Genomic DNA, 21816 nt, shown 5'->3' with positions numbered 1-21816 from the left:
AAGCACAATTGGATGCGCTACTCCCACTCTCTCCCCAGCACCCCAAAGGGATCCGAGCAGGTGGGAAGCAACTGGGTAAGATAGCCCCGGGGGTGAATGCATCTGTTGCATGTAACCTGCAAAGCACGCATCCCAGCCGGCGGACACTTATCCAGGCCGTCAAATAAGTACCATTGCATCGGACAGCAGGGTGGCGTGTCTTGTTTTAAAAAAGGAGTGGCATTTTACGTTTGTTGCATTGCAGAAATTCCGTGCGGTCGGTGGGCAACATGCCATGGTGAGGGCGACGCAGCCCTGACTGAGCTCGATCCCCGAAAAAGTAGGGGGCGTGCCATTAGCCCTTTGCACACCCGTGTGTACATTTCAGATTTACAGCCAAATAAATATTATTTATTTGAACGAGGGCTGGATCCCGCTACTGCCCCCGGCCCATCTTGTTAGTTTGGAGGGTTGCCTCTTTGCAGAGACTAACAGGTTCCCTCACGCGCACCTGGGCAAATAACGATATGTAGGCTCAGGTATCTGCCCTCCCCTCTTAAGGCACGGGCCCGCCCATGTAGGAAGGGCCCGGCCGACCTTTGACCCCGGAGCAGCCTTGCATGCAAAGTACTCCATCCCTGCTTTCCTTCAGAGAGTGGTGCAAGCCCTCTGAGCCATCCACCCCGATCCCTCGCCCGAGTTTGGGAGGCAGTGGGAGTCGAAGTCGGGCACTGAACCCCAGCAGAGCGTCTGAAGGTAAGCGGATCTGTGCCGGTGCTCCCTAGGCGCTAGCCCCCACCCCCCCCCCTCCAGGAGATGAGGAAGGGGTCAGTCGGTAAAGTGGGTAGGCTGCTTATTTACTATTCCACGCTGAACAAAATGGAGGAGGTGCCGTGAGGAGTTACGAACAGCTAACGGCTGAAGCCAACCCTTTTCAATACATTCATGATGTGCCCCCCCCTTGGGAGTGACTTTGCTGTGGTTAGCGACGGGCAGGGGCGCAACGAAAACGACATTTCTGAGACCGTGGGGGGGGGGCACATTTATTTGGGTGGGGGTATCCTACTTATCTACGCATTCTAGTGCAGCTTCAATGTTACAAGCAGTTAACTCTCTCATTTTAATTCTGAAAGCACTCACTTAAGGAGTGCTGTGAGAATGAGCGGTCTCCTCAGTCCTGACTACCCTTCCAATCACTCCCCTGGCACACGTACTAATCCACATCACGATTTCATTTGCCTAAAAAGATGTACATATGAATAGTGCAATGCTTTACGCTAGGAATTGCCAGGCCTGTATTAGCAGCCTGACATTTGGGGGCGTGCGCCATTTTGGGGGAGGGAGGGTTGCGCCGCTGCTGTCAGGATCTGAAGAATAACCTTGTAAAACGTGTTGCGCAACACCGCAGACCTAAACGTGAAGTGCTACTGCTGCCCATCTCTGGGGCTTTACTTGTGTTGACCTCGGGGGCCCTTAGTCCTGCTAGTTACACGCACCCCGCTATCGTGTAGCGGCCCCGGTGCACCCGACAGAGTTACATCTTCGAGGGGACTGGCAGCTCGGATCACTTGGCGTGAACGACGAGGCAAGCCGTGAGCCGGGCGAACGACTGAACATTTCCAGCGCAGAGGCTTTACGCTGGGCCGCGTCCAGGCGCTTGCGAGTTAATTTGGCAGAGTCCAAGCACATGAGCTCCACACACGAACAGTCCTATGTCCGAGTCCTCCCTGCAGAGACTGGCAACGGCCGAGTTATGCGGCCGTTGCGGGTCCTGGGCGAAAATATAAAAACTGTGAGCCAATTATATTCTGGTAATCATAAAGTGCCACCTGGGCGAAGGCAGAGGAGCATGTGCCAAGACACGGGCATCGGCAAACCCACCTACACCGAACACTACGTATGCCCTAACTTCTCCGAGGGTTGCAGCGCCCTCCTGTTATTTCCCATTGAGGGGATGTGGGAGGGGCAGGTTTTAAGGCTCGGCGAGCCAGAGTCACCAACCTAACCTGCGCGTCCACCTCCGACCCCTACGCATTTGCCCTAAAAAGCGCCCCTTTGCGTTCCATGTCGGAGCGGATTTCAAACCGTCCCGCGTGTGATGCGAGCAGCTCACTCCGTCGGGAATTTTTTCATTGCATTTAATTAGTTAAAAACGAAATAAGTCAATCGGATAACGCCACATAACCCGCAGACCCTTAAATACAGCCTCATACTTTTCCATGCCACCATCGGTCTGGCAAGATCGCCTTCACGTGGGTTGAGCTGCTTAAAGTGTTACACGCATCCGTTCAGTGTTATTATTGAAGTAAATCTCAGTGGCCATGACAACTATGAGGTAGACTTGGTGCAAACAGCTGAAATGCGACAGTTTGGCCCATTGGTAGCAAAAACCAATTTCATCCATTGGCAAATGGGTCACTGCCAGAGACTGATGTGACTTCTGCTTGGCTTCAGTTTTGGAAGTGGGGGGATTCCCCATGCCATGACGGCTGCCTACAGCTTTGTAACCAACCGCCCTCCTGTCTAGCTGCCACAGGGGCGCCACCATGAGCACCACAGGCCCATAGACTGCAGGCTCGTGGGTTGGAAATACTGCCAGAACACCTCCAAGGGCTTTTGGGAAAATATCTAAATGCAGTTCTCCCGTCCCCTCACACACTTTGCCTGTAATCTAAGGCTCCATCCACAGATACATTCCCCTCCCCCAAAATATACATTTTACTTTTCCATTTCCCAACATTTTACAGACCAGCAGCATTGGACAAGAAGGAATAGCTCACACCTGTGCAGGGAACACTCAGCCGTGGTTCAGTGGTATTGTAATATATTTTGTGTGAGAATTCTGCTTAACACATTGCTACGATGCTCGACATACAGCTGCAGTTTTGTTTTACCTAGCATGCGCAGTATAGGCGTGGAAAACAGCTCACGAAGGCGGCCCATGGTCAGGGTGCAACATTTAGTACCGCGTCAACTGTCTAGAACAACAATTCCACACTGATCCCGCGCCATTCCCTAAGGAGCTACCCAGTCCAAGACAGTCCTTTAACCATCAGTTGGGAGGTGTTCAATGGGACTAAAACTCTCAGCCTGAGGGGTTGGGGGGGGGAGGGGACGTTTAGTCTTTATTGATACACCTGATGTAATCCAGGAAGCCACCCCACTTCACAAAGAACCGATATGAGATATTGTTAAGCGAATGTTTTTCTCACATAACAGGAGTCGACACATGCTCTTCATCCGCTCATGGTATCACGAGGACCTCCATACTGCCGCAGTGGCGTTTCTTGCTGCCACCAGCAACATGTGGGCGCGCGCCTACAAGCTTCGCCCGCCTTGGGGCCCTGCGTGTCTAATATGCCTAGGAGACACACCTCTGGTGAGCAAAATGCCTCAATCCCAGTCACCCTATGTAAAATAAGCAACACCTCCTCCAGTGTGGCTTAAGTTTAGGGCACTTCCACCAAATATGCAGGAAGGAGCTGGAACCTCTGCATCCCCTCTGGCACCTCCCTCATTCCCCTTCCCCATATGTGCCTCCCTGTCCGCCGTGATGAGCAACTTGCAACTTTGTTCTACACATTGAGTGCTGACTGTCGCGCGCCCTGTCCCCGCCCAATCCTTGAACACTGCTCATCTGACAGTTTCAAACCAAGATCCCTGTGCCATGCTGTAGTGTAGGACAGGAAACACTCATTTAGTCTTGTGATCAGACAACCGTGCATAACCCCGGCATCCGTCCATTTTGTACCCAGCACATAATAATAGCGCATTCCCTTTTTCCCCCAGAGAAGTGTAGAATGAGTCTTGTTGTTTCCCACAGACGCCCCTGCTGTTTAGGCTCCCAAAGGGCACTGGTCTGAGAAGAGCGAAGACCCTTCCGGCTTTCTCCTGGCTCATCCGGAGTCTGTCTCATGTGTGTGTTCGGGCAAACACCGCCACGCCGCCTTGTCGTTCTGCGATGTCGACAACAAGGTTTTTCTGCTTGTTCTGTTCGTAGGGTGGGTGGGTGGAAAACGAAAACCTCTTTCTTCGTGTAGCGGGCGGGCGTCCTTCTGCGACAGCTGGATGCTACCTGCAGTAAAGAGCCCACCCGTTATAAAGAGGAAGCCCTTCCCTTTTCTTTTGTTGCCCTTCGCGGGCTTTCCCCTTCCTTTGCCGCGCTTTGGTCAGCGCCTCCCCTTCTTCCATGGAGGGAGGAGGCCAGGAGGAGGACACTGCCCGGGTTATTGGGGTACCTCCTCCATTTTGCTTTGCTTTTTTTTGTCCTCACTGGCATAACCTCGCCATCTGTCCATTTTGTACCCAACACATAACAATAGCTCATTCCCTTTTTCCCCCAGAGAAGTGTAAAATGAGTCTTGTTTGTTTTTTGGCATAAAAGGCTGCAGATTTATTTCAACAATATCCTAAAAACCATACTGCACACATTAGTGGAAAACACTCAGAAGATGCAGCGACTGCTCCGTGTCCAAAATAACCTGCTTCCCCCCTTTCCTTACCCAAGAGTCCAGAATAGGCCCAACTCTCCCAACCTTTGCGTGAAGCCTCTCCTGCCCCTGCAGGCGCTCCTTGCCGGAGAGAGTGCCGTTTCCTTGGGGGAAGCTGAGCTCTAGTTGTTCGCCCCCCCCAGACGCCCCTGCTGCATAGGCTCCCAAAGGGCGCTGGTCTGAGAAGAGTGAAGACCCTTCCGGCTTTCTCCTGGCTCATCCGGAGTCTGTCTCGTGTGTTTGTTCGGCCAAACACCGCCACGCCACGGGTGGGTTACTGTCCGCCGTGGCTCCCCCCTGCTCCTCTCCCTACATTTCCAGGATTTTCGTGCAGAGATTCCAGAAAAACATATCCATTCCCAACGGTGATAGGTGCACCCCATTCTTGAGAAAATATTCCGGAGATTTCAAATTAATCAGGCCATGCCTGATCTGCCCAAAACCTCTGCCCCTGCAGAACTTTGCCATTGCGCAGTTTAGCTTCTGCCTGGACTTCTCCACTGCTGCGTGATTATCCGCACCTCTCCATTCTGGCCTCGGGATTATCTCTGACCAGATGATCTGTTTCCCCCAGTTGTCCCGCCAGCTCCTGTAATGAGAACATCATTTCCCGCATCAAAGCCCCCCTCCCCAGACTTGTCAAATTGTTACCCCCCAAGTGAATAACCAATATGTCTGGCTTTTGCTTGTTGTCCAGCAATCTGCGCACCTGCCCCTGCAGTTGCGCCCATTTCATACCTGGCACCCTGTGCCACCCAATCCTGAACTCGCCCGCCGTCAGTTTTTCCTGTTCCGCCGTACAGCTTGCCCCTGCCCTAGACACAAATGAGTGTCCTATTACCTACACTGACCCGTTTCTCCTTCGGGCTGGTGCTGGTGGGGAGAAAAGGAGGCATGTCAACCTTACAGTTTTTCCGGCCTGATATATCTCTTGAAACAACCTCTGTTTGATTGCCACCTCCCCCATGCCTGCGGCCGATGTAGCGGCCCCAATCCGGAACGATTGTGTCCAAAAGACCCCCTTTGTCTCCCCTATTCCTTCCAGTGCCAGCTCCATTACCCTCCTGAATTGAAAGCGACTCAGTGCTGAACCATCCTGGTGAATGAGTAGCGGAGCCCACCCTACCGAGGGTGGTCTTAGTTTGAGGAAGCCTGACACTGCCTTGACTGGGCATACAATGCTTCCTGAGATGGGATGTAGGGACACTGTGCACCCTTTGCCTTCCTGGTCCGTCTTAGATCTTTTAGTGCACATCCTGTATTTGTAGGAATCTCATACCTTTCACCCCTTTGTTCTCCGGTACCAGTTCACTCACCCTGAATGCCTGGAAGAATGCTAACCTAAAAGCTGCCCTAAATAATGACACTTCGAATCCCCCGTGGCAGATTTGCTCAAGACAAGTCACTACCCTCACTACCCTCTGCAGCTTGACTACGTCTATGGGCCTCCTTTCATCACTTTTAGGCATTCCTTGCTTGGCCCAACCCTTCATGGCCATAATAATGTAATGTTCCTTAGTAGGGTCACCCTTCCCTTCCAGCTTAGAAAAATGGGCGATGGCTGCCAGGTGGTATGCCATCCATGACCTGGTTTTCCCTTCATGCCTGTCCCAGCCCACAAAGGCCCTCACCGGCATTTCCTGCTGGCCTTCCCCCAATACCTCTTGTTTGAAATCCAGGTACCGTTCCCAGCATGCCTTGTATCTCCTTGCTGTGCCTGGTGCCAGTGCCGTCTGAATCAGGGTACTCAGATTGCCCCAATCATGCCCCACCACTGTGTTTCGAACGGGGACATCACTTTTTCTGCTCCAGGGCAACTCCCTCGGAATTTCTCCCACTGCAAACGAGCAAGAGCATCAGCTGCTGTGTTCTGAACCCAAGGTATGTGTCTTGCTCGTACTTCGATATTACCTTCCAGCATGCATCTATGGAGCTCCCTTAGCAACCGCAAAACCCTTTTGCCGCTGGCAGAACCTTGGTTTATGATATGGACTATTGCTAGGTTGTCCGACCAGAGCATGACTTTGCTGTCTTTCAGCTGTTCCCCCCCCAAAGTTTAAAAGCTACCACAATGGGGAAGAGTTCCAACAGTGTGATATCCCTGGTGACCCCTTGCAGATGCCGTTCCTCTGGCCATGCCATGCCGCTCCACTTGGTGTCAAGGATTGCCCCAAACCCCAGTGCCCCAGATGAGTCTGTAAACAACTTGCACCTGTCTTTGTTGTTCCTTTCCCTTCTCAACATTAGTACCCCATTAAAGTTGTCCAAGAATGTGTCACATGGCCAAGTCCTCCTGCACTATGGACCCCAGCCTGACATGTTTGCCTGCATGTTGCAGCCCTACTGTTTTCAGCTCGACACTCCTTGCGGATGCCTTACCTACCGGGATGACTTTCCCTGCAAAATGGAGGTTGCCCGCCAAGACCTGGAGTTCCCTGAGGGTTGCCTTCTTCTTACACCTTAGCCCCTTGATGATCTCCTTCAGTTTTGCTACCTTGTCCTGGGTGAGCCTGTATTCTCCTTTCACTGTGTCAATTTCAATCCCCAGGAATGTCAGACAGGTCACTGGACCTACAGTTTTTTCACAGGCTGGAGGAACCCCCATTACCTTCATCAGCCTCTGAAAAGTACCCATGAGGGCCTCACACTCTTTGGACCCCTTTTTCCCAATAAACAGAAAATCATCCAGGTAATGTACCACTGCCCCTTCCTGACACTCTTGTTTTACCGCAAACTCTAGAAAGGTGCTAAACGCTTCAAAATAAGCACAGGAGATGGCGCATCCCATCAGTAAACATTTATCATAATAGTACAGCTCCTGCACCTTAAAACCCAACAAATGTTGACTTTCTACATGAATGGGTAACAACCGGAATGCCGACTCGATGTCAGCCTTTTCCATAAGGGCTCCCCTCCTGGCCGCTCTCACCACTTCCACTGCCTCTTCAAAGGATGAATAATGCACTCTGCACATTTCTTCACTAATCCCATCATTAACTGACTCCCGTTCTGGAAAAGAGAGGTGGTGGATCAGCCGGTATTGCCCCTCCTCCTCCTTCATAGGTACCAGCCCTAGCGGTGATACTACCAGGTTTGGCATTGGTGGTTGCATAAATGGTCCCGCCACCCTGCCCAAGTTCATCTTTTTGGCTACTTTCTGTGCCACCACCTCTGGCATCCCTAGCGCTGACCGTAGGTTGCGCGCCTGCGTGCCCTTTTTTACCTCTGCACATGGGATCCTGAACCCCCACCTGAAACCTTCCCACAACAATCTAGTATCTTCACAGTTATGATAAGTATTCAAACACAGAGTCCTTGCTTGCAGGTTAACCGGGGTTGGCAGCCCAATTTTAATCATACCATTACATAATCGTTTTGGGGTTGACCTTGACATCATGTTCTTGACCTGATTCCTTTTTGACCTTATCCTTTCCTTTGGGGCTGCTCCTGCGTATCCCTTCACTGGCCGAGGAGCTGTGGTCCTTGTGGCTCCCTCCCCGAGGGTGCTTAAATCGCCATGCTTTGCCAAAGGGGCAATCCCCCTCCGCATTGATCCTCCAGCAGTCAGCTTGCTCCCCCTGTGGGAGAAGATAAGCTTCTCGAAAGATGTTAACTGCCTGACTGCTGCCACTCTGTTGTCACCCTGGAGAGCCCACTGTCTGAGCTGAAGGTAATGAAACCGCTCCTTCTCCGAAAGCCCAAAGGTCTCCTTACAGGACTCAAATGATCTGATTTGTCCCCCCATCGAAGATATGCGACAGGAATTTACACCCGCCGCCACTCCATGCTTGGAACGCAGTACCCCTATATGTTGGGAGTAGACTCCAAGTTATGATGGATAGGAGTTGCCGGTTGTTAGGCAGAATCCTGTGCAGTGCCCTTAGGGACCACTACACACAATTAAGACTACAGGTGGCAATAAGCCTGTACTACTATGTCAGAGTGGTAGCAGTGGCGGAGCAGCCAGGCTTATCTCAAGAGTATATGAGCAGTAGCAGAGATTACACAAAGGGACCACAATTACTGTGACTCAAGCAAACACTGACTCAAGGTTTCAGATAGAAAGATAGAAGTACATTTATTTTTGAAAGCATTCGTTATAAACGCACTTCTATTAAACTTACACAAAAACCGCAGTTTAATATACAACAACTAACCAATTCACTTTGTACAGTAAGTCTCAAGGTAAGTACCCTGTGTTTGAATGAACCGGTGTTACGAACAAAACACGTTGCCGCGAATACGATTTTTGACAGTTCGGTCTACTAAATAAATGCATATCTGTGACATGAAATGCTACCGGGGCAAAAACACACTTAGCACATGAGATACCCAGAGGGAGTCGGAGGCAAAAATCGCAGGCAATATTTTGGTTGGGCAGGCAGAATCAAGAAACACTCAGACAGGAGTTCAAAAGTCAAAGGGCCAGAGCCAGGGTCGAAAGACACCGGGGCCAGTTGCCGAAAATCACACAGTCAGACAGTTCATGATTCAACATAGCCAAAAGTACTTCGATATTGTCAATGTTCAGAAGCAAAAGTTATAAGGAGGGAAGACAAGGGCAAGCCTTGGAAATGAAGAAAAGGGATTCACCCAGTTTCCTCAAGTAGAACACAGCACCTTGTTCCAATGGTGCAGCTGGTGCCCTGGCACTTGTTCCTGTTGGTTTCCCGCAGACCCACGATTCCTGGAGCTTCGTTATGAAGGAGGACGTCTGAAGGGGGTCTGCACCACACAGGGATGAAGTCGGCTGCAGCGACAAGGAATAAAAGGTGCGCTCCTTAAAAACAGGAGAGGCTCTTCATGTGGCTATCCGGACCACTACAGCAGCGTGCAGCGATTTCGACCAAGGAAGAGGATCCTCTGGCTGTAGAAGATGAGCTGGTTATCCCCACCAAGCTCAAGGGAAGAAGACTCCGGACTGGATCTTCTCTAAGCTGTTGAAGGGAAGATAGCTCAGGACTGCAGCAGGGCTTCACCAGGACGGGATAGTTGCAGCAGCCATCGTTCTCTCCACTTCTCTTCGGTTCCTTGTAGTTCCAGTGGCGAGACTCTGACTTCTAGCCCAAGAGACCTGCCTTTTATGCGAAAAAACCCCATTCACACAGCCTGGCTGTCAATCACCGAGCAGGGGGGTTGTCCAGCCCGGACAACTACCCTGGCCAATCATGACAAAGTGCGACTTGGGTTTCCTAGGATACCCTGTGCAGGGGGTGACCACACCCCTCCCTCACATTCATCCCACCTAGACACCCAGGCGCCTTGAGGAGGGCTTCTGAGCAGAAGCCCGCCAAAAGACCAAAGAAGGCAAACCTAGTTTGCCACACAAAGTAAAACACAAGAAGGACTTTAACAAAAAGAAATGGCGAATAAACCCAACCGGGGCCAAAAGAAAGACGATTTGATGAGGCGGGTTTATGTTCGAGGCTAATATAATAGCCAAGAACAGTACCACGTTTATCTAATATAATCGCGGTAGAAAAGTTAGGGTAGATACCACTGCCACCAGCCAAGTCTAAATGTTAAAAGAGCGAAACAATGCTCTAGGAGGTACAGATAAAAAGGGATACGAATTAACCCTTTCCAGTACTCCATGAAAGATGGGGTGTACTGGATCTGTGGTAGATTGACTAAGTAAAGTTAATGGTAACTTTACCCTTTCCTGGGGGACGGTAGTCAGCTCAGAAATGGAGTCGAGGGAAGTCTCAGACAACCCTGTGCCACGGCACTGAAGGTGCTGTGTGACACAGGGGGCTACTGAAGTGGTGTACTTCAGAGTCCACAATCACAAAAACAGGTAGAAACACATAGCAGAACATAGGTAAGAGTGGGGGAAAAAGCTCTCGCTCTTACCAAGTGGAAAAAAAATAAACTCCAGAAGTCCAGCAAAGCTGCTGGGGGACTCGCTAGGTGAGGGAAATTAGCCATAGATGAGAATTCTCCCTAACACTGGTCCCCGGTAAGAGATCAGTACCAACCTTCGAGACACCCCTTCCCATACCCAAAGAGTGGTGTTGGTGGATGGAAGCTCATACATTCCCATGGGTCTCATATTCTGTGAGATCCAAGGCATATATATCGGAGAGGTCGAGCTATTACCTCCTCCTCCAGGAGTAGCCATCCCTTCGGAGACCCAGGGTCTATCCATTCCCTCAATATCCTCAAAAGGTAGGCCTGATAATATCTCCAAATATGGGGCACAACCAAGCCACCCCTCGCTTTAGACATATACAGTGCAGATAAGGCGATTCATGAAGGCCGGTTCTGCCAAGTAAAAGCCGGTTGATTCCTTTGAAGTTTCTCCATTGTACGCCTCGAGACATCCACTAGGATAGCCTGGAATAGGTATAATAACCACGGGTGTATGTTCATCTTTATGGTGAATATCCTTCTCAACAAAGACAGGGACTGCATACTCCATTTCCCTAGGTCGGATTTAATAGTGTGCAACATTATGGGATAGTTGGCCTTAAACAGGTCAGGGAAGCGCACTGTTGGCTGAACCCCCAAGTAGACTATTCTATGTACTGCCCAACAAAATGAAGATATTCCCTTCACTCTCCACTCCTCCCGGAATGAGGGTCAAATCTGGGGCCTCACATTTGTCCAGGTTTATCTTAAACCCAGTTAATATCTGGTAATCCCTGAGAAGCTCCAATAGGTGTGGGAGGGAAGCCTCTGGTTCAGAGATAAATAGTAAAATATAATCTGTGTACAAGGCTAGCTTATTCGAGACCACAGTATACGAGATGCCTTGTATCCGGGGATCAGACCTCACCTTGGCTGGAAAGGGTTCTATGGAAAGAGCGAAAAGCAGGGCTGATGAGGGGAATCCCTGTCTTGTTCCCCTAGAGAGCAGGAATCCTCTCGACAACCATTCACCGAAACCCTAGCTGATGGTGGCGAGTACAGTGCAAATACCCCCTTGAGAAATACTTCCCCCAGACCAAATTTGCTTCGCACAGCCCACAGGTAGGCCCAGTCAACACAGTCGAAAGCCTTTTTCCGCATCCAGGTGTGAGCTACACCAAGCGAGTATACCGTGAAGTAACAATGGACACTCTCCTGTTCGGAGAGACGCCTGTTAATGACGTAAGGGAAAGCCTCCCAAACTCCATGTAAGTCTCTGAATGAAATACAGAGCCCTGAGTGTAGTGCCCTGGGGGAAACACTCCGGGGAATAAAACCCATGGCCTGGGACTGAAATGTTGTGAAACTGGAAACAGGTAGAAGGCTCATGGCCATGGAATCCTGAAGTCGCATGTCGGATCGAAATAGCAAGTATATCCAGAATGCAACAAAAAGGAAGAAAGGGTAGCGTCCAGAAAGTAACAATGGAGATTCATAGGAACCGCACAGGCAGAAAACATCCCGCGTTGATTGGTACCCAGTTATGCACAGGAAGGCGGTAAGTAATGAAAAGGCATAGCAGGTACAAGTTGGTAAGCAAGGAAGTTTGTAAAGCACTGTGCAATATAATGGAGAGTAATTCTGAAATCCAGCGACGGACGATCCAAAATGCAGAGTAGTCACAGTAAGCACAACGCAGTGGAAGTTCAAGAAATGCTCAGGAAGCAGTATGCAATCGATGCAGCAATGCAAGAAGCGAAAGAGGTTATGACGTCCCATGACAGAAAGAGGCAAAAAGGAAAAAGGATTGATAAGATGAGGAAAGGAAAACTGCATAGAAGGAAGGGTTGAGGCTTAGCAGAGCGAGGAAGGTTAGGAACCAGGAGAGACAGAACATCTCGGAAATGAGTGTAATGGTTCAAGATAGAAGCGACACGCCGGGCTTACCAGAGTGATCCGCTATATGGAGAAGCTTTGCTGATTTTGGTGTTCTTCGAGCCAGCAGGCAGCCGTTTTGGAAAGGACTAGCCTGCTGAATGTTTTAACAAAAATTGTAATAGATTGGTGCCAGGAATTTAGGCATCCCACTCTCATTCCTTTCCATCTACACCAGAAGGACCAAGAAGGAGCAGGATTCCTGATACTAGGGCCAAGAGTATATATTGGATCTTTCTTCTTCTGTGTGCAATGTCTATAAGATTCATCATTCTCCGTGTGTTGTCCGCTGCTTGTCTGCCCGCCACAAAGCCAGATTGATCTATTCCCACAAGGTCTGGTGCGACCTGGTCTAATCGGTCCGCAAGGTTCTTTGAATAAAGCTTTGTCGGTATTCAGCACTGCGATTGGGTGGAACGAAGAGCATAGATTGGGATTCCTACCCTCTGTGTGAATCGGAGAAATCCTGACCTCACCCATGGTGCCGAAGTCACAGCCCCATTGCCACATCATTGAAGGGAGAGTGGAGAGGATTCAATTACTTCCCTGCAAAAGCTTTGTGAAATTCTGGTGCAAACCCTTCTAATCCTGGGGCTTTGTTTGCTTTCAGAGATGAGATGGCTCGTAGAATCTCCTCCATCGTAACGTCCCCATTTAACAATTGCCGTTGGGCCTCAGAGGCAACTGGTAGCTTGCAACCAGCCAGGAATGTGCTTATCCTCTTCTGGCAGGGCCCATCCTAAGAGTACAGTGCCTTGTAGAAATCCTTAAAGGAAGTCCGTTTATCAGTCTCGGACCGCATTGCCTCTACCAGCCCTATGCCACTTTCGGACGTTCTTGTCTTAAGATTCCAGGCTAATTGTCTGCCAGCCTTATTCCAGTGCTCATGGTATCTTTGCTTTATTTTCATCAAAGAGTTAAGTACTATTCCCTTCCATAGGAATAATCTTGCTACAAACTGACTGAAGCGCACAATAAGATTTACGGGACCCGGTGGCCCGATAATTCCCTTCCAGTTCCTTAAGTTGATTCAAAAGACGCTTGAGCTCTTCCCTTCTTATACGGTTCAGTCCTGCACCTTTAGAAATCAGAGCCCTACGCAAGCAAGCCTTAAACGTGTCCCATCTCGCCCCCTCCTCAATGTCCCCCTGCGGGTTCTCCCAGAAGGGTTCATGATTTGGGTTTTGGCTCCTGGGGAAGCGTAGGGCCCAGGATATGTGCACAGAGGCATGGTCCAAGAAGGTAAGTGCTCCTATTGCTGCTGTATCAATATCTGGAAGAATCCCAGCACCTACCATAATATAATTAATTCTGGAATAATTCCCGTGCACGTGCGAATAGAAGGTAAAATATTTCATTCCCGGGTGTGCATGCCACCAGGAGTAAGTCAGAGCCGCCTTGGACAACCCACTGCACAGACTCCCAGAATTTGGGGTTGTGCCTACATATGAGCCCTTCGAACATCCCAATTTGGGTCAAAAGCCATGTTTAGATCCTCTGCCATCACCAGGTGGCCTATAGAAAAGGCAGCAAAGTCCTTCAATATCAAGCAACAGAACTCATTCTGCCCCGTATAGGGAAGCTACAGAAATCAACACCCCATTAAACCACCCTTCTAAGAAAATGTAGCTCTTCTCCTTATCTGTTTAGGTTTTAATCAACATCCCTCCCAATCAGGATGCTCACCCCTTTGTTCTTCTTCTTAGCTGATGTGGAAAATGCTTGGACCCCAGTCTATCAGTGTCTACTCTCAGCAGGTGCGTCTTCTGGAGGTGTGCAACATCCATCTGTTGTTGCCTAATGTGTGAAAATGTGCAAGGCACATATATTTGCATATTGCTGTAAGCTACGAGATGCATAGCATGATGACCTGGAGAAAGCCAGGTTCCCAGTAATCTCTTTTGGTAAGGAAAATAGTTGGTAGTCTCTAGAACTGGCGGAAGCTAAGAGTATCTCGGTGAATCAAGGAAGAGAGTTTCAAAGTTTTATTACTCCAAATATGGCAATTATTTTCCTCCCATGGAAGATTATTTCAATGTGAGGGTATGAGGAATTCGACCATCCGCACAGTGGGTGTGCGTTCACCTGGGCTTTTTTTAGAAATGTTAAAAGAAATTGAATAATGGTAGATGAACCTCTGGAAAATGTGTGGGGCTAATCTGCACACATTTTCCTATGCTCACCGCATAACATACACGTAGACCCGTGTACTCTGGGTGGACAAAACCTAAAGGTGCTGTCGCTCCTGTCCTATTTAGTTTGGATCTAACGGGTGGAGTACATGATACATCTCAGAAGGAGGAGGGCCAAAACCTTCATCCTGCTATTAACTATTAAAGGCTCCATGTATCCGCCCTGTCTGTTTACCCTCTGCATATGTTGGGAGAAATTAACATACGCATAGAGTATACTTCAAACAGGCCCACAAGGGGCCTGGCTGCAGAGGTTAAGAAAAGAGACAGGAAACTCCCAACAACCTTTGATATGCATCTGTATCAATATGAAGCCAGCCCCCGCCTCTCAGTATCAAGAGCAGTGAACTGTCATGTCTGGGACAGCTGTTTACAGTAGTCATCCCTGCAGGTGGGCCCGATTCAGAAGGTACAAGAATGTGGTTTGCAGAAGTAAGAAAGTCTGGTGCCACCATAGCTTCAAGTGAGACCTGCTGTTTTAACCTGGAACAACAGAGAGCTCAATTACCCAGAGCACAGAGAGCTCAATTAACCAGAGAGACCCTTTGATCCACAACAGACATCAAGGTGGGTGGGACTTAGTGTTACATGTTTTCGCCCCTTTACCTTTTCTGTTGCAAAGTACTCTGGTTATAACCTCAGGCATACATGAGATTGTTGGTGGGGACCCAGGGTTGGTACATTAAGGCAAGCTTGGCCTACACCAATCACTGTGGTCCATTTGGCTTTTAAAGACTTGAGCCCTTTTTGGCAGATCATCTGAAGACTTTGCAAGAAGTAGCTAAAAGAACTTGGCATTGGACCACGGCTGAAGGTACAGCCTGCCTTACACCTTCAGCCAGTGAAGGCAGGCCAGGCCATCCAAGAGGAAAGTCACAGAAAAAAAGGGCAAATACCCTCTTTTTTGTTGACAGGAGCAGGGGGTGGGGGGGGCCTGACTCGCAAGGGTGCGATTCATGTATATATAAGCAAAATGAGTTAAAGCTACCTCTCCCTTTGATGCTAGCTAAATGTTGACAGAGAACTACATATAGTTAAGGAGTTTCCATTAACAGTGTTTGATCGCACTGTCATCACACAAAAACTGTTAACAAAGTTTATTCTAAAATTTCAACATACAAATAAAAATAGAAAAAAGACATCTGGGTATAATTGACATAGTCGGTTTATAATTCAGGCAATGCTAGATGGGTGAAGTTAGTAAGGTAAGGTGTTCATCTGCTACAGACATATCCATGGCACATTTCAACTGTTGACACTGTATTGGTGTTTCTGGTTTTATTTCACAAGATTTAACAATTGACTAGAGAATTCCGATCTTTTGTCAGGGCTCAAGGTGCTAAAAAGCATTAGAGTGTTATATAGCAAAGATGTGTTGATCACAGGTCTAGATGTCGCTTAAAAGAAAGTGGCAAGGATAAAACGGGTGATGAGTATTCATAAAGTGTGATCATGGCAAATCCTAGAGATAGGAGCACAAGGGAATGTAGGTGTCAACATACCACCAGGTAGTGAGAAGCGTTTTCGGGCTGGGAACGACGATGTGGAGGACTGTGGAGGACTATCAGCCATGTAGTCAAAAGATTGACAGAGCTTTTGAAAAACAGCAAGCAAAGAATTGGGTATGCTTAGTTTGGTCTATTCTTAATTAGGCGGAAAGTCAATGAGCGATTAGTTTAGAGAGTTAAATTGGATGTGTTACCTGGTAAGCCTTGGAAATCTGAGTACGGACAATGATGTAACAGGATGTCAGCAAAGTCTGACAGAGGTTGTGCTGTAGAATGTGCTACAATTTGCTGTAGAATGTGCTCCAATGAATCCAAAAGACCAAGGAAAAAGCAGCGCCATCATAGCTGCATGTTTTCATGCCTGCTCCTTTCACAGACCCCAAATGGTCTCCAGCTTCATGCTTGCTTTGCCATTGTGATTCACGGTTTTGTGTGCCTATACCCTTTTTCATGTATGAATCTTCTTCTAGCCCATCCGTGTTGGTTTGTTATGCCAGAACTATCTCAAATGGTATATACTGATACTTTTCTACCCAGAAACCTTGTTTTGTCACTGCATTAAAACAGTAGTATGCATGTTGTTTTCACCTAATGATTACAAGAATCAAACATTGTAAACAAATGCAAAGCCCTAATATTCAAATTCGTCGCATATGCACTAAACACTGGCAGTGCTTGTTTTTCATTTTACTGCACTGAGCAATTTCGTCTGTATTTTAGTTTGAGCCAGATTTGCTACTACTTGGAGCTGCAACATACTTCACCCAATTCTTTTTTCAATTTCAACGGCCACAAGGCACTACTACTATAGGTTTCCCAGCGCTCATGTAACCAAAAAGGGAAAGAATGAAAATAAAAACTGGCAAAGCGAGATAACTGTACATGATAAACTGGTTTACCCTCCTTATGGACTGTAAAGCATTTGGAAGACTGTTCCAAAGTTTAGATCTCACCACGGTGAGTAGTGGTTTTATGAACTCTAGGCACAAGGAGCTGTGATCAATCCAGGGAATTTGTCGCCTCTCCCCAAGGTGGGTCCACCCCCCGCCCCATTGGGAATAGGGTAGTGAGCCTGCTATGCCTTAATCCCCTAGGGGACAAGGAAAGCGGGATCCCACTGGGGGTGACCCCTGTTTATGGTCCCAGATGCCAACGTCTTGTGAGGTAGTTCAAATATACTCCAAGTAAATAGAGTAGGATGCTGGGTATCTACTTGCTAATATTAGCAATAAGTCAACTGTGTATTTGACTATACCATTCTTATTATCTTTACAAGTTAATAAACATAAATGCTAAACAAAAGTGAGCTTTTTTAATGTGTTTCTATTGGAGTATAAAAACCACTACAATGCAAGTGGTTTACAGAAACTGTAGCGAAGATACTGATGGCATCTAATGTTAATCAAAAACACAACGAATGGGTAAACGTCATAATATAAGTATTCACACAGAAGGTGGACCCAAAACAATACTGCTGTCCAATAGCAAGTCTGCCCGGTTCTCGGGGGCAGTAATGTCTCTTGCACTACAGTGAGCAACTTCCAGAGGGTCCTTCAGGTACAGCAATACAGTCTGAAAACCTGCCATAGCTTCAAGTGGGCATTTAGACCACCTTTGGGGTGATGGTCATGCTGCGGTATGAAGGGTAAGATGTAGATCATGACAAAGCACTCTTGTCCTTTTTAATCGTGAAAATTCTTTGCTTGTTTCCCCATGAATTGGGAACTTCTATTTGGTGTTTGCAGCTGTACCTTCTGTTTAGTGAGCATTTCGTTCTCCCATCCTAGTTGTGTTGCTCTGTCTTTTGAGGGCTGCTCCACCCTGGTTGATTATAGAGGGGTGGAGGAGGGGCAGTGATGGCTTACTGGAAAATAACTGGAAGGCTTACACCTTCTTACTTGACTTTAGTATATACAGTACATGCTAGCCAATGTTTCCACTGTTCTGCGCCCCCCTTGCACCAAGTTGGCGACTATGTGCAAATGCGGTCCTAACTGCTGGTGATGTCACTTTATATTTGGGCACCCCCTGGGAAAATTCAGAAGTTGGTTGCCCTAGTGGACCTGTCTCATTTTGTATGCGCCTTGGCTCCATGGCCTGCACATGGCGCACCAGAGCTCCCTCACCTCACAGGTTGCTCCAGATAAGATCTAACAATCGCCACAGCGAAGAGGCAGCGTTTGTTTTGTCTTGGTGCGTTGCAGAGGTGGAACGGTGCGTCACGTGAAGGCGGCGTGAGAAGCTAGGGAGAAACTCCCAGAAAATGGTGTCACTCCAATGTTACTCCATGAAAATGTAAGACTGTCCTCACTCCAGCAGGGGCGTACTGGGACATAAAATGGGCATAGACATCAAAAAGCCCATATTCGAGAACTAATTTGCAGTTTACTAGAACAAATTGAGATGTGCATAGACATGAACTTTTGTGGGAAATCCTGCATTTGTAAGCATACAAGTTGACTGGTATTGGTCAAAACCACCAGAAGCACTAGGTGGGAAAAGTGGTCCACAAAAGCAGCCCACACTGGCCTTTGGCCATAGAACCATAGGCCAGTCTGGGCCTGCACACCAGGAACCGGCTGAGCAGGTTGTCCTGGATCCATTACACTCTACATATGGGCTTATGGGGACCAGAGGCGGATTTAACACTCGCCAGGCAGACAAACAGCGAGCGGGCCCCTGTGCACCGTCTCCTGGACTTTCTGTTAAAATGTGGATACTTTCTTCTTTTCTGGAATCCAGGTTTATAGAAAGGACACGTGACTCTGCTGTAATGTTGCATATGAGAAGAATATGACTGGCTCCCGAACCCAAAGGCATCGGATAATGAAGGGACAGGCAGATGGTGAACGTAGGAGCCATAAGCATTTGTTAAGACTGAGCAGCCGGGCAGAAGTGCGGTAGATCTGCATTAGGTGCATTAAAAGAGTTTTGAGTGCTGCATAAGCAGACGTTTTAAAGGCAGCTTGAAGTTAGCAGACTTGTCGGCGTCCGTGTCTCCCAGAATGGCACCAGAGGCTACAAGTAAGCATTGAAAGTGTTAACGATTTCAATCAGGTAACGCACACCTTGGTCTCGGCCTAGTATGCAGCACACGACTGAAATGCTTATCTTTTATGTGTTCGATTCATTATTGAGATGGTACACCACTCATATCACATCCCCTCTTCAAATATCCTGGGTCACAATGGACCATGAACCAGGCTGGTTGGTAAAATCTAATATTTATTTGAAAATTCAAAAGAAATCGTACACTTTTTAATATGGGGCAGCAATCACCAATGGGGTGATAACAATAGGAATGTAAGCAATGCACTAGTTTAACCTTCTATTGACACATCTCCAAAACACCAGGGAATAGGAGCATTTTTTGATTTTAGGAAAGATAGCACTTAAGTTAGAATTTCCCCCTGCAAGGTTCCCTCAACTCACCAATAATCAATTCTGAGTGGATAAACAGAAGCAGCAGGTAATCGGGAATGACACATGGAATTATATCCAACCTTCCCTCCCCAAATAAGAGTGAAAAACGGATTTGAAACCCTGGCAATGTTAAAAATGACACTCGGAAATGGATGAATGAAATAATGAATGTGTGTAAAAACCTTGAAGCAAATATAATTCCTCACTAAAACAACAATACACAGACACTAACAATCACAAAGAATGGATTACCAAAAGCATTCAGTTCAAAATGAGTGGCAGGGTTTAAAAGATGTTGCAGCAAATGATACGTTGGAAACTTTGCAATTCCCGCCTGAAATTACCCAAATGGTTTTTAATAAAAACTGATGAAATACACTGATTTAGAGTGTTTTGTTGGGGAATAACTATAGATCACAGGTACAATATGGAAGTGAAAGTAAGTCTCTAGCTGGTAAATTGGATGAGTTATGCAAGATCTAGAAAAGTGCGCTTTGAGTAAAATGGAGCGGTGAGAAAGGAAATCAGTTTTGACAAGAACAGTTTTACTATACACTAGAGCAGAGGTCGCCAAACAGTCGATCGCGGGCGACTAGTAGCTCGCCTGAGCCTTTTCAGTCGCCCGCGCTGAAGATACCGAAAAATAAACATTTATCCTAAGTTATATTATTAATGGTGCGTTTTGCAGCTATTTTCCATGTTCAGGATCCGAACCCTGGTCTTGGCTGCTGTGCCACATGGAGCTGCTTGTGAATCCACTGACAAATGTCAATATCACGTTATGCTTCTGCAGGCCGCCTGTAGTACCACAGTTGGCCTTGTGCGCCCCCACGACAGTCTTGCTTAAGCAAGCTGCTCTTGTTTGCCAGAGATGTTGGAGGGGCTGGGGCAGGATCAGGATCATTGTGACCACGCAATGAAAATATCACAGTAGCACTACCGCTCGCTTGGAAAAGTTCAAAATAATATTTAGAAAATGGTGCAATTTCTTTTAAGTGGCTTCTTTCCAAATTCCACATTTTACATTTCTACTTTAAATCACTTCCATGACACAGGTACACCCACTTTTAGTACATTAAGCGATCCATAGACACGCTGTACAGTAGAAGCCTACCAGGGTAGCTCAGCAGGTTGACAGGCCGATGCTGAGATGTTATATATTCAAAACTACAGGTTGTTAATTGTATGACTTTTTGCAATGCCTTATAAAAAAAGTGCTATACAATGTGTTTGGCCAGGGTATGGGTTGGGCTGGTTGCTTGCTTATATTCAGGGCTGAGGTGGGGATATTTCTGCCCCTGTAGTGAAAATCAAAAGTTGGCACCCATGAACCCGCAGTTTAATTTTCTAAAAACTGCTATCAGCGTAACCAAAGCATTTATTTGTGATTAACCAGTTTGACAAGCATTTAAAATCTTTATAAATATAACTTGTACTAAAACACAGAGGGGCACCCAAATAATGATAATGATGTGTTATTTATATAGCGCCTTAATCCAAAGCGCTTTACAGAGCACATATTTACATGCAATATCACCCAACTGATATTGGTACTCATTTATCGACCTCAGAAGGATGAAAGGATGTGTTGGCCTTGCCGGGACTTTAACCTGCGACCTGCAGATCACGCTCAGATCGCAGCAGCGAGCGCTCAACCTGCTGAGCTATTGTACCGGCAAATAATGGAGTATGTGTGGTGTCTGACAAAAAAAACATTTGAAAGAAAACTCGTGAATGCAAGCAGCATTTTTCAATTTGGAAATTACTTTTTTTTATGGAAGTGTGAAATGAACATTTGGAAAACAATAGTGTACCTAGCATGTAGAAAGCCTGCATAAAACGCAAAGGAAGACGCACAAAAATTACAGGATATTTGTGTGGAAGTCCGACAAATATCTGTCTTTTTGAGACAGCTACTAATAAATAATAATGCAATAAAGAGGTTTTTGAAGTTCTTAATATATTCGTGAAGGCATATGTTATTCCATCTGTTTAAAGAGGGGAAATAATGGAGCCCAAAAAAATTTGGTTACAATTCTGAGGTTTCAAAATATCCCCAGCCCGATATCGCCCACTAGTAGCTCTCCACTGTTGGCCTCCACTACAAGTAGCTCTAGCTAACGTAAAGGTTGGAGACCCCTGCACTAGAGTATTCAGGCCTGGCCACCAAAGAGGGACACATTAAGCTGCAGGGTTGATTTGCGAGTTCAACCCTAGCACCCCAGCGCCCAAACCTGGCGGAACCAGTTCGATCACTTGAAATAGGACTAAGGGCTTAGGATTTACACAGGCAGAATTATTAAAGCGATGGCACTAGAAATCAAAGGCAGGGTTTCACAAATAATACTGACAATTTTAACAGGATATCGGGGCCAGAATAGGTTGGCTTAGAGGGGGAACTAAGGACACGGCAAGGTATACTATGGATATCTATGGGTT

General features: G+C 47.4%; 1 protein-coding gene across 1 annotated transcript in view; it reads left to right on the top strand.

The window, feature by feature from the left end:
- Nucleotides 1–533: 533 nt before the first annotated feature.
- SLC39A5 (solute carrier family 39 member 5) overlaps nt 534–21816 on the top strand; it is a 334372-nt gene continuing 313089 nt past the window's right edge. The window contains exon 1 of the mRNA XM_069653748.1: nt 534–735. The gene's annotated coding sequence lies outside the window, so the exon portion shown is untranslated. The remainder of the gene's footprint in view (nt 736–21816) is intronic.

The sequence above is a fragment of the Ambystoma mexicanum genome, chromosome 3q (assembly GCF_040938575.1).
Source record: "Ambystoma mexicanum isolate Mex_15411 chromosome 3q, UKY_AmexF1_1, whole genome shotgun sequence".
NCBI lineage: Eukaryota > Metazoa > Chordata > Amphibia > Caudata > Ambystomatidae > Ambystoma > Ambystoma mexicanum.
The sequence above is the reverse complement of the archived record's forward strand: the minus strand, read 5'-3'. Positions and strand labels throughout refer to the sequence as shown.